General features: G+C 39.6%; 1 long non-coding RNA gene and 1 pseudogene across 1 annotated transcript; one reads left to right on the top strand and one right to left on the bottom strand.

Annotated features, from left to right (window-relative positions):
- The first annotated feature begins 409 nt into the window (after positions 1–409).
- LOC130071668 (putative nuclease HARBI1) lies at positions 410–1,801 on the top strand (annotated as a pseudogene).
- Positions 1,802–1,824: 23 nt separating this feature from the next.
- LOC130071718 (uncharacterized) lies at positions 1,825–2,102 on the bottom strand. Its single transcript, XR_008804037.1, has 2 exons — positions 1,951–2,102; positions 1,825–1,855 (listed from the first exon to the last, which is right to left on the bottom strand). It is a non-coding gene; the product is annotated as an uncharacterized LOC130071718 (long non-coding RNA).
- Between the last annotated feature and the right edge of the window lie 10,617 nt (positions 2,103–12,719).

Genomic DNA, 12,719 nt, shown 5'->3' with positions numbered 1-12,719 from the left:
ACAACTAATAAATCCAAAACAACAACAGAACCTGAAACGTGCTGGATGATCAGGGGGAACGGTAAACATTAGACAACGTACCGACACAGAATGCAAACAAGAGGGGACTTAAAAAGGGAAACTAATCAGGAGGGAACGGGGGCCTATACCATGAAGCCGGTTTAGGTGGCTAGCCAGCTATGTTCCAGTTTAGTTTCCGCCAACCCTGGGTTTTACGTACTATGAAAGTAGCTCGGCTTTAATCGGTCTTCTGTGGAAGACCGATTATCATAGTATCTTACGCTGCACGGCTAACCGGCAGGTTATGTTCTGGATTCAAGATCTCAGACTGAAGTTTGACCAATCAGCTGTGAGCAAAGAAAAATATATAGGTGACGTAACTAATTCCCAGCGTCTGTTCTCTGTTGCAATGGCTTCACCTTTTCTCCCAAATCCTGTGGACATCTCCGCGCAAATTGTTAGACGAGCACTTCGTAGAGAAAGAGTTTTTAGGGACAGACAAAATCCATTTGACTTTCCTGATACTTACTTGTATGAAAGATACAGATTTTCCGCGGAAGGAATGTCTTATCTTTGTGAACTTCTTGAGCCGCACATAACAAATATGACTCGTTGAAGCCATGCACTTACTGTACCGCAAATGGTATGTATTGCGTTGCGTTTTTTTGCAAGTGGTACATACTTGTATGCGGTCGGTGATGCAGAGAATCTAGGAAAAAACACGGTCTGTCGAACCATTCGCAAGGTGGTCCTCGCTCTCCAAGGGTACATAAATAGCTTCATTGTGTTCCCTGGACATTTATCGACCATGTCCATAAAAGAGGGCTTTTATAAAATTGCCGGTAAGATATCTTGATAGGGTGACATCACATGAAAAAATTGAACCTTTCACACTAATTTTTTTCTTCTTCAAAAAAGCATATTTCACACTTAGAAATCTATTATACAATAGTCTGCATTAGCTACCTGTTAAGAATTTTAAATATATATTTTTAATTCCTATGATAGGATTCCCTAGAGTCATAGGAGCAATAGACTGCACACATGTTGCAATCTCCACAGCTCTAGGAGAACATGAGGCAGATTATGTGAACAGAAAGTCCTTTCACAGCCTTAATGTTCAGGTAGGGCTATTATATAGCCAATGTGAAATGATTTTTATTTGCATTGAGATCAATATTTAAATTAATAGTAACTAACAGATAGGACAATTATTTACTGTACATTTCATCTGCAGATGACTTGTGATCATGAATGCATGATTACAAGTTTGGATGCCAAATGGCCTGGCTCAGTGCATGATTCACGCATTTTCCGTGAGTCTATTTTGTGTCAGCGCTTCGAGGAAGGCAAGTTAAATTTGGTACAGTACATTTTAAAGTTTTAATTTCAATAGCAAAACTTACACAATTTTCCCCTTTTGTGTTCTATGACAGGACTTTTTGATGGCCTGTTGGTAGGAGATCGAGGTTATGCATGCCAGAGGTTTTTGCTAACCCCCTATCCTGACCCTCAGACAGGGCCACAAAACCGCTTCGATGTGGCCCTCAGTAAAACCAGGATCAAGATCGAAATGACCTTTGGCATCCTAAAGGCACGTTTCAACTGCCTTAGGCATTTAAGAGTGTCACCAGAGCGGGCATCACAGATAGTGGCTGCATGTGCCATTCTGCACAATATAGCCACTATCAGAAAGGAGCGAGTACCACCACAAAACCAGCTTCTCCCTGATGAAATTGACCCCATCAGACTTGACCACCCAGCTGTCAGAGATGCAATCACAACACAATATTTTACTTAATAAAAGCACACTGACACTGCAGATAGGTCTCAAACTGTTTTATTGGTCATGTGGCTAGGGAGGAAGAAAGAGAGCAAGAAAATTTACATTAATAAACATTCATAGTGTTCATACTAAAGGGTTACTTGGTTAAAAAAAAGTTCACATACTGAGATCTGTTTTTTCCAGCTGTTTGATCTCCAATTTAATTTTTTTAATTTTGAGCCTCCTCAGTTCACAGTCCAGCTCCTTCAGTGAACAGTCTAGTTCTAGACTCCTTTTGTAAAGGGCCCTGACTGAGTCTGTTTCCACCTGAAACAATTCCACCACAAATAATCATTACACGTTTTCTGGAGGTTGATCAAATCACAAAAAGTGGCATGACTTTTTACAAATGTAATTTATGTCAAGGGTTTAAAGCATTACCTTGTTCACATTCCTTCTGTAGCCCATTGAGGTAGTAGAGGCTTCAGTTTCTGGGGCAGGTTGTGAAAAATCCTACAATAAAAGAAATGTGTAAGGGCCAGTCACTTAATTATGACATTCAAATGTGTGGCATAATAAAAAGCCCAGTGCATTCACCTCAGCAACTGTCTCAGAACACACAGACAGAGTGTCTTCATCATTTGGTTCACCCTAATAAATAAAAGGCCAATGTAAAGCATAACTGTTGTAAAACAGGTTATGTTCATAGTGTTCTGTCTGCTGCATACTGACCTCTGTGTGGGAGACTGTGTGCATGTGTGCTGGCTTCAACAGGGACACTGTATTTCCCTCTACTGCAGAACAGAGTCAGCCATATTTAACTCTTTTTAAAACATTAGTAATGCATTGCACACACATACCCAGTGTCACTTGCTTCGAGGAGCCAGCACCAGGGTCAGACTGTACAGCACTTGCAATCCCATCCATAATCGGCCGCCCCTTATTGTTACTCAGCGCCAACTCCTCCGCCACAGTGTATTCTGGAGGAGGTGGCCCTCCTCCAGTTTTCCTTATTTCACACTTTTTTCTGTTTGCTGCAAACAAGTGTTTGTGATTAAATGTTCACAAAAATAATAAAAGGTTTTGGTAAATATATTTATATTTTGTCTTGATCTGCTGCCAAGAACGTTTGGAGTTGGGGTTGCATCTAAAAATCAATGAATATCAATCTTTCTTAGGGTGGAAGTAATAGCCTATACATTCACATTTTACATACATCTACACACACGCACGCATGTATATATTAGCACGAATAAACACATTTTCATTTTAGCATTTAATAAAAAAAATTATATGATAGCCTACATAAATTTACATTAATTGTTTAACTTATTCTTCATATTTCTGAAGAATAATCTCTTGCTCCTGCGCGGAAAAATATATAGCTCTCGCTCTATCCATATCGAACGCGATTGGTTGTTCAGTGTCGACGTCACTCTTTTATGTGTACGCGCGGGTGGAGTAATCATAGCTTAAGGATCAAAGCCTGAATTGACAGAGAAAGTTGATGAGCTGCGTCATGGTACCAATAAAGCCTGATTGCAGCGGTTTGGTTTTGTCGACTAAAAACCAATCCTGTAACCCCGAGTTTGTTCAACTACCATCATGGTACAGGCCCCGGGTGGATGAACTCAAACAATAATCAGATAACAAGGGGGAGGGATCAGACAATGACACGAGCACATGGCCCAAAATAACAAAACACCCATGTGCAGCACAAGACAGGACAAGCATGTGACAATAGTAGCCTATAGTGCATAGGGCAGATCAATTAGAGAGCACGTAGCTCTAACAAAACAACAACAACATAACACTCTATTCAGTGCACATTTAAAGGAATGACATGTTAACTGAACGAAATGTCGTGCCCTGAACAAAAGGCTGAGTTCAACACCTATGTACATAACATAACGTTTAGCTTCATTAAAAAAAGCAACATTGCATACATTCTACAAGTCTATAGTGCATATTAAGCCTACATGTAAAGAAAAGAGTCGCCTGGGTTTTGAATTAAAGATTCTGATGATCTCGTCATAATCCAGTGTTTTTATCAGTTCTCTTTTAAAAGACAACAGGGTCAAATTGTTCAAGCGTTCAGTCAACATTGATGCTCTCAAGCTAGTGTTGAATCCTGTGTGTAGCGGAGAAAAAAGTGGTGGATCCTGGGATGAAGGCAGCTGAAGATCGCATTATTCCATAGGTGTCATCTTTAAAGGAGCATTTCACTCGTGGGAACATTAATCTTTATTGAAAGTGGGTCATATGTTGTCGAAATGTAAAATAAATGTAAAATAATAAATAAAATATATTTTATAAATAAAATAAATAAATCTTTCGAATTTGGTGCCTTCTTGACCGAGGAAAGACAGAAAGTAACTTTAGGGCACATTTGTATGAAAGACAACAACTCCCACAATGCACCACATTGCAAAGCTCCGCAAGCCACTCCCACTAATCCAGAACAGCGCCTATGAGGTAACCGCCTTTCAGAGAAATCACTCTTCCATCTACAAGGCTAGGTACCACCAGAGCTTGAAATTCATTTCACACAAAATTTCTAGTTAGTTGGCAAACTCATTAGTGAATTACTCCTCGTTTGTATTTCTTTCGAAATGGTGAATTGCATGATACCAATGTTCAGTCAGAACATATGCGGTGCGAAACTAGGATGGTTCACAACACAAACGTCCGTGTGCTCGTCTGACTCAGAGATTTCGTCCAGGAGGAATTGCCATCGTTGAAATTCTTTGCAGCAGACAGACTCTATCTCTGTGTCTGTAGGCGCACAGTGAGAGCACAGGCACCGCCAGTCCGGGCTCCTTGTCTGCGACGGGCAGGTCTTCTGCCTCCTGTTCCTCCATCAGCCTCAGCTGCTCTTCGCTATATTGCGGCTCTTATCAGACTTTCAAAATCCTCTTCTTCCGTTATCATATTGAGTAGCTACATTTGGCCATTGTCGTAACTTCACATCTGGCTCCACAGCGCCTGTTAGCTTAGCTTCCAAACAAGATTGAGGTTATTGTTTTTAGTTTCAGAAAGTGAAGTCCCACCCACTGATCTGTAATAGGTCTGTAGTGTGAGTGGGTCCCACCCCCTGGAAAAATGAGGAACGAGTGTTTGAAGTCTCAACCCCTCTACAAAGATATGGGACTTCCTCCATAGAATGATGCAAAATGACGATTTTTACATCATTATAAGCAGGAACTGCAACACTGAAATCCTTATTTCTCCCGTCTCAGGGGAAAATGAGGGAAAAATGCACGACCATTCAAAAATATGACTGGGATTCTAACGATAAAAGCTTAATTATTAATTATTTAAACTTTGCAGGCAGCTTTCGTTCACGAGACATTATCACATCCCAGCATGCTATCTCGTATTTATCCTTCAACCCCTCCGTCAATCTGAGCACTTTGTTAAAGTCACCATCTGAATCATCTCGAAAAGTGGCAAGTGTGGCTTTCAATGTTTCGATTAAGGAGATGCAGTCTGTTACGCAGATTGCTGGACTGAGCAGCCCCTTTGTGGCAAAAATTGCTGCACTGAAACATCTTGCAAAACACAAGCATGAAAATGAACTTTTTTTGTTTGCATTTGTTGTAATAGGTTATCTGCATCTAGTTGTGTCTGTCCGCTTGTCTCCGAATACTCGGCAAGAGCCTCAAGTAGCACGTCTTGCCTTTATGAATGGAGCTCCACCTGGTTTCACATGACCTTTCCAGTGCCTTGCATCTGCGTTCTGGATGCATTTCCTTCTGAAGCTCCACAAACCGAGCGTGCCTCTGGGACCCAGTGAAGAAGTTGTCTATCTGATTGATGACAGTGAAAAAAGTACTGACGTGTCCAGATGATTCCACAGCAGCACAAAGCACTAAATTCAGTCTGTGGGAATTACAGTGTACATAGACAGCTTTGGGATATGTCTTATTCAAGATAGCTTGAACACCTCCTCTGTGCCCAGACATGACCGATGCCCCATCAAAACAGAACCTGACACAAAGATAAGGGTCCAATCCAAGTTGTTCTAGGATTTCAAGGATCCTCTGTGATATTCCTTGAGTAGACAGGTCAGCTGTTTTGACAAAACCCAGCGCGCGGTCTTTGATTGTCCCACTATGGATACATCGAACACAGACAGCAACTAGCTCGCATTTAGAAACATCTTTAAACTCATCTGCAAGTATGGAAAAATATGTGGGCCTAGGCTGTTCTTGCACTCAGTTTTATCTTCCTGAGTAGAAGTGAAGCGGCAGCCTCAAGCTGCTCGTCCTGAATGTGGTGGGACATGAGTGTGGCAGTTAAACGAATCGTTTTTTTATTTCTAGATCATACTTCGATACGAACTCGAATAGCTCCAAAAAATTCCCCTTGTTTAACGCTTTCTGTGTTTCCCGTTGCTCTCTCAGGGGTATCTCCATTTTGGCACACTGATCGATTACGTTCAATCAACGATATGAAATCTCTTTGCATCTGATTTAATACAGTACCGCTGCCTTGGTGCGCATGACTTTGTTTGTAGGAGAGTAATTTTACAAGTACAGAAGCATACACCTTGCTAGCTTGATTCTTCTCACAGACCTGCCCAATACGTTTCCAATTTTTGAAATCCTCTTTAGTAAAAGTCACCTCAGTGTGCCGTTCAGGAAAATGCCTACGGGCTTTACAAAAAATCAAGTCTTTCGACTCGATATATTCAATCCAGTTGAACCTTTCATTCCACTTGACGTTGAAGCTTCGATATTTCCCATCAATTATGGTACTCGTGAATGCCTGTATATGAGGTTGGGTAGCAGGTTCCCCCAGAGCTGACAGATCCGACGGTGCAATCAAGGGTGACAGTGATCGTCGATTAGCCAAGGGAGTGTGCATAGGCAGATCTGCTTGCCGGTTAGCATCAGTGGAGGTCGTTGGTTCGGAGTTGATCTCCGCTTCATTCTCAGAGCCAGCATTTGTTCCATAACGATCCACAGACTGGTCCTCCAAATCATTGTTGTTCTCAATACGATTTTTTTTTTTTTTAAATGAGTGAGTGCAACTTGTTTAGCCATACTAAAGCAAAATCAAGATACCATGATGGATGACCCTTCTAGCAAACGTTACAGCCGTTCGCGCCAGATTGCAATAGTGCTACACCGCTGTTGCATTGACCAATGAAAACACACCAACACCTGACGCAACACACTTAACTTTTTAAATAGTTATCGTCAGGTTTACTTATAATTTTACTGTTTTTAACATGTTATAGATAAAATACACCACATACAGTACTAATAAGATGTTTAAATACAGAGATTTTTTTTTTAATTTCTGATTGGGAGGGCCAGCTGTCAGTGTGAACAGACCCATGCCCATTCAGGCCCGCCCACCCACCGCTCCGCGCCTGGTATGTGAGTAGGTTAGGTACTACATTTAAATTAGAACGTACTTCGCGACCATTAAAAAAGTACGTTCTATATAGTATGAATACGGGTAGTATGAATGGAGTCCGGACGTACTACATGCGCCATGTTGAAGTTGACATACGCTGTCATAACAGCGCGAAAATTTAAAGAGCCCATTCCACTGAAAGCACCAACTTCGAGCGATGTTTTTTGTTCTACTTTTTTACGTCGTTCAGATGGCACTTAAAGGCTTTTACATCTGAAGTCTTCATATATATATTTATATGTATATATTAGTGCTGTCAAACGATTACAATATTTAATCGCGATTAATCGCATTAATGTCATAGTTAACTCGCGATTAATCGCATTTAATCACACATTTTTATCTATTCTAAATGTCTCTTGATTTATTTTTGTCCCATTATTTTTTCTCATTATCAACATGGAAAAGTGGATCGGCTTGCTTTGTGGAAATGTTTTTTATTGAAAACAATATTGGCATATACTGTTCAATTTCACACTAAAACATTATCACTTGGAGCAAATAATCTCTCTCACACAATGTAACACTGTCCATCAATAAAAGGGAAATAAATACTGACGAGGTCCTGATATTGACGAGGGGGCGGAGAATTCGCATCAGCTGTGTGTGTGTGTGTGTGTGTGTGTGCTGGCCATCATCAAGTGGTGTTTCAGACTGGACGTGCTGCGATGATGATCAGTTCACAACGACAAAACACACAGATCACTTTGGTCTTGTCAATGGAACCATTTGGCAACTTTTTAAAAGTAAACTTTCCATTCAGAATCTTATTGGCATCCATTTCGGCGTCTCGCGCTCGTCATCCACTCAAAACTGGACGTTTTGAACGTTCCTATAACATTCAGAAATAAAGTTTTTATAACTTAATGGGAACGTTATGAAAATGTTCTTATAACCTAAAATTGTTAGCTGGGGAAGAGGAGAGATTCGCGATTGCACGGAACACGTTTTAAGTGCAGACATATTCTCTGAGCGAGCCCAGAGAAAATTCTTACAAGAGCAGCGTGTATCTGAGAGCGCGCGACTCGAGCAGAGAGATTCGTGCTCGGCACATTATATTCCGCGCGCGGGCAGAGAGATTCGCGCTCACGCATCCGGCTCGCAAGCCCAAACAAGTGTGTGCAGCGTGGCTGTTGTTTTGTTTCCGGTCTAGCTAGATCAGCTTGCGCTTTCAAAACGTCCTCGCTTGGCGCAAGCCATTGAAATGAATGGTTTTCATTTCAGCGCCGCGCATGCCGTCCTGTTGCAAAAGCATGTGAAAAAAAAACTACAAAGTTTGCTAGGCCAAAAACACCGTTAATCGCGCAATAAAAAAATTAACGCCGTTAAAATGGGTTTGCGTTAACGCCGTTAATAACGCGTTTAACTGACAGCCCTAGTATATATACATTATATATACAAATACATCATGCATATTATATTTATAAATAAGCCAACACAGTAAACAAGTGTCTTGTTGATTCAAATTGTATTCTAAAATAAAACTATACACGTTTACAGATTGTGAGCCCTACAACCTACTGCCACCTGAATGCTGCTGTGCCAATTCTTCGGCTGTACTTTGAAGATGGAGCTGACCTCCGCCCCAACCTCCGACTTTCACGGCAGTCCCTGATCGCTGCAGTGAAACCTGATTGCGACCATGGTTGGGAAAAGGACATCGAGGTGCTGGTGTTCCTTTACTGGCTGGCCCATGCAGGATCATACCGGGTAGTGTCACTCGCCTTTGACATCCCAAGGTCTACTGTGCACAACATCGTGCACAGAATGAGCAAGGCAGTCATTGGCATTTTGAGGCACCTTATCGCTTTCTCCAGCGCACATTAGGGATGGGCGTATCGATCCTGTGGTATCGATAGATCGATATACTCACGCTACTCATTTGGCATCGATTTCCTTAAAAAAATATCGATATAAACTAAAAAATTATAATTGGGGGTGTATGTATCACTTTCAGCTGTTTTAGATTACTTCCTTGAATTACTATGTGCCGGGACACCCCTGGGTGTACCTGGCGGCGTATTGAGCTGGCCCATCTCAGGGAACAACTGTCGTTGTTATGCAGGTTTATAGGATAAGTAAATCCTAGTTTATTGTGATCTTTATGAGTCTTGTTTTTGCTTCAGTGAAGTGTTACATGTTTACTTCTACAAAAGAGGTTCGAAACATAAAATTGTTATGATGTATTAGTTTGTTTTGTTTTTTTAGCTTTTTCTACCAAGATTGGTCCTTTTACTTTTTGAGAAATAAGAAAAGTGTAAATGTGTCTTATTCATATTTAGTTTATTTCTTTCATATTTATGTTATTTAAATTTTTATTTTATTATGTATTGACCATAATACATTTTGTTTAAATGGTCTGTATTTGTCTTGTGATTTGTCTTAAATATAATAATATTTTTACTGACAAAAATTGCCAATAAGAAATGAACGGTATCGGTATCGATATCGATGAAAATGCAAGAAAAAGTATCGGTATCGTATCGAATCTTAAAAGTGTGGTATCGCCCATCCCTAGCGCAAATGACCTGGAGGCAGTGGGGGTATGGCGTTTATTTAGTCTCAAAACATTTGATTGGTCACTTTCAACACCGATCATAACAAGACATGATGCAGGTGCAATCAATTGATGGTTGAGAGGAGAAAGATTTTTATGGGTCATCATGTCGGAAAATTTAACATCTTTCAGAAATTGCATTGTAATATTATTTGATGATATTGATTTAATTTCCTGTATTCACTGCAATATGGCAAGTTTGCTACATTTTTGTCTTTAGAAAAAACTAATAGCAGAAGTTTTCTGCCCTCCTTACTGAAATTTGCTAAAGCTAGCTACCTGTTAGCTAAAACTGCTATATTTAAATAACTTCGTTTGTCATCAGGAGCTGTATCTTCTGTAGGCCCGATCCAATCAAGTAGAAGTACCCTCTGCTATCACCCAGGCTTTGCAAGAGCTCTTTGACCTTGTGAGGGCACAACTGAAATGTCCAGCCCCATGTTTCACGGTGGAAGTTGCTGGTGGTATCACAGGGCGACCCAAAATATTGATTGGAGAACAACGCTTGAAAGAAATGCTCCATACTCCCTGTGTTTTGCATAGCTAAATTGATGGGTGTTTCAAGAAGCACAATCTTCAGATGAATGGAAGAGTATGAGCTCTCTGTATGGAACATGTATAGTTTCATCAGTGATGATGAACTTGACAGTTTGGTTGCTTCAATCAAGAATCATTTACCAAACGCTGGCTACAGGATGGTCAGAGGGAGACTGGAGTCAATAAGCCATAGGGTTCAGTGGAGAAGAATTGCAGCCTCCGTGCATAGGGTTGATTCTCTGGGCATTTTCTCAAGGCTGTCAAGTCTTGGCTGTGTTGTACACAGAGTTTACTCTGTACCAGGACCCTTGTCTCTGGTACATGTGGACACAAACCACAAGTTAATCAGGTTTGTATTAAAGTCAAATGTACTTGACGGCAATTCATCTAAAGTACTGAATGGCTACTTTTATTTTGGATTGGGTAATTTTCATAATTCACATCATTCATATCAGTGATTCTTGGGAATTTGGATAAAACAGGTTTTAATTTTAACAATAAAAGGTTAGTTAAATTACAAAATCTGAAGGTATATCATTATAGACCAAGGTCTTGGCTGTTCAGCAATGTACCGGTGCAACCTCCTCATTTTGTATTTATTTCATAAAATAGCCGTTTTAACAGTTATTACTTTGTTTTTGTCAACACCGTCAGACACAATAAAAAGCTAATTATTTTTTATTGATTTGGTCTAATATGTATTTAGAGTTTTTAAATCATTATCTGGCACTCTTAGTACACATATATGCTGTTAAATGTTGAATATTCACTTTTGTTCCTTTTTTATACTGTTTCACATGTACTCCTTTAAAGGATCTAACATCATATAACGTTTACTTTAAGCCTAAATAGAAAAAGTAATGTTTTTTAATTTAAAAATATATTTTTGTATTAAAAGAGACTATTACTTTAATAACTCAACAGCACTGAAGAAACATATTCTAAGCATAGACCTTAAAACAAATAAAACTCCCTCTGACGGTGGTGACTTTAGAACTGACGGTGGTGACACTAATCTGACGGTGGTGACAGTGGCCTCATTACAACATACAATAGGCTTTATGCCGAGCGTCACGTGACGAAACCGGAAAACGGGTCTCATTGCATCCGCCTGTCAGAGAAAGTGTTAACGGCCGTAAGAACTAACTACGATATCTATGGATTTGTAAGGTAATCGGCTAACCTACTAAGTTCACTTTGTTATCGGTGTTTTATGCTATTTAAATATCTAAACGTTAGTGTGAAGAAGAAAAATTAAAAAACTTTTAAATATCAATCTGCACATGCGAGGGACATTGGTTATGCTCATTTTTGCTTGCTCCTTTTAAGTCATCTTGAGTAAAACCGCAAAATATTTCATGAAGCACATACAAAAGACCTGAATCTGAAGCGATGTGGTCTGTTTTTTCCGGCTTGGTCACGTGACGCTCGGCATAAAGCCTATTCCAAAATGTATACCACTTAATTCAATGGCTTCTTGCTTAACAACTTTATTTAACTATTTGGTCCAAAAAATAACAATCCTGGGCAGTGTGATAAACATTTTTCAAGGAATATAAGGTACAATTAAGCAATATCTAAAAGTACCCCATCCCCATATCATCAAATATAAAAAAATAAGTTTAAAAAAATCATAGTACAAAATAAAGTCATTACCAGTAGGAATAATGTACAATGCAACACTGACATCATCTTAAACTGTCATCTAGTGCCCCCTACTCATAAAATAACTGTAAACTGTATATTGGACATGAAGAACAGATAACAATTGTGAGCACTGTGGCAAACATTCAATAAGAAACATATAGGTTCAATTAGCAATAGGCTATCATTAATAGAACTACCCCTTAGCAATAGGCTATCATTAATAGAACTACCCCTTAATAATCATAAGTAAAAAATAAATTATTACCAGTAGCAATAAGTAAGATATAATTCATTACTGACCTGTAGTGCCCCCAACTCATAAAATAATATAGATCATATTCTTCTTTAAACTAGACTATAAACTGAAATAATAAATAAATAACGTCTTAGTCTCTTTTCCATAAACTGAAATGTTTCAAAATACAGAAAGCATTCTGTGTACCACAAAACACATCTGGCACAAAAATAATAATTCAAATGTGAACTCCTGTGAGTATTCCCCAAATTATTTACATCACTCCACCACTCATTTAGCTTTATCAGGAATATGGTGTATATGTTTCTCCTCTATGAAGTCCATAACTTCAGCAGACAGGTTGTATATCTCCCTCGTCCTGCTTGCACGACCAGGTGATGATGGTTCCACAAGTTTGACCAGAATATGGTCAAATGGTATGAAGCACTTATCCTTTCCAACTCCTTTTGGATAGAATCGTGTGTGAGGGTGGAAAAACTCCACTTCCACATCTTGATGATTAGCGTCCACAGTGACAGCCTTTGCTAACC

This window comes from Rhinichthys klamathensis, unplaced genomic scaffold (genome assembly GCF_029890125.1).
Source record: "Rhinichthys klamathensis goyatoka isolate OS25496 unplaced genomic scaffold, OSU_Roscu_1.1 h1tg000452l_1, whole genome shotgun sequence".
Classification (NCBI taxonomy): domain Eukaryota; kingdom Metazoa; phylum Chordata; class Actinopteri; order Cypriniformes; family Leuciscidae; genus Rhinichthys; species Rhinichthys klamathensis.
Note: the sequence above shows the minus strand (reverse complement) of the source record. Positions and strands in the feature narration are given on the sequence as shown.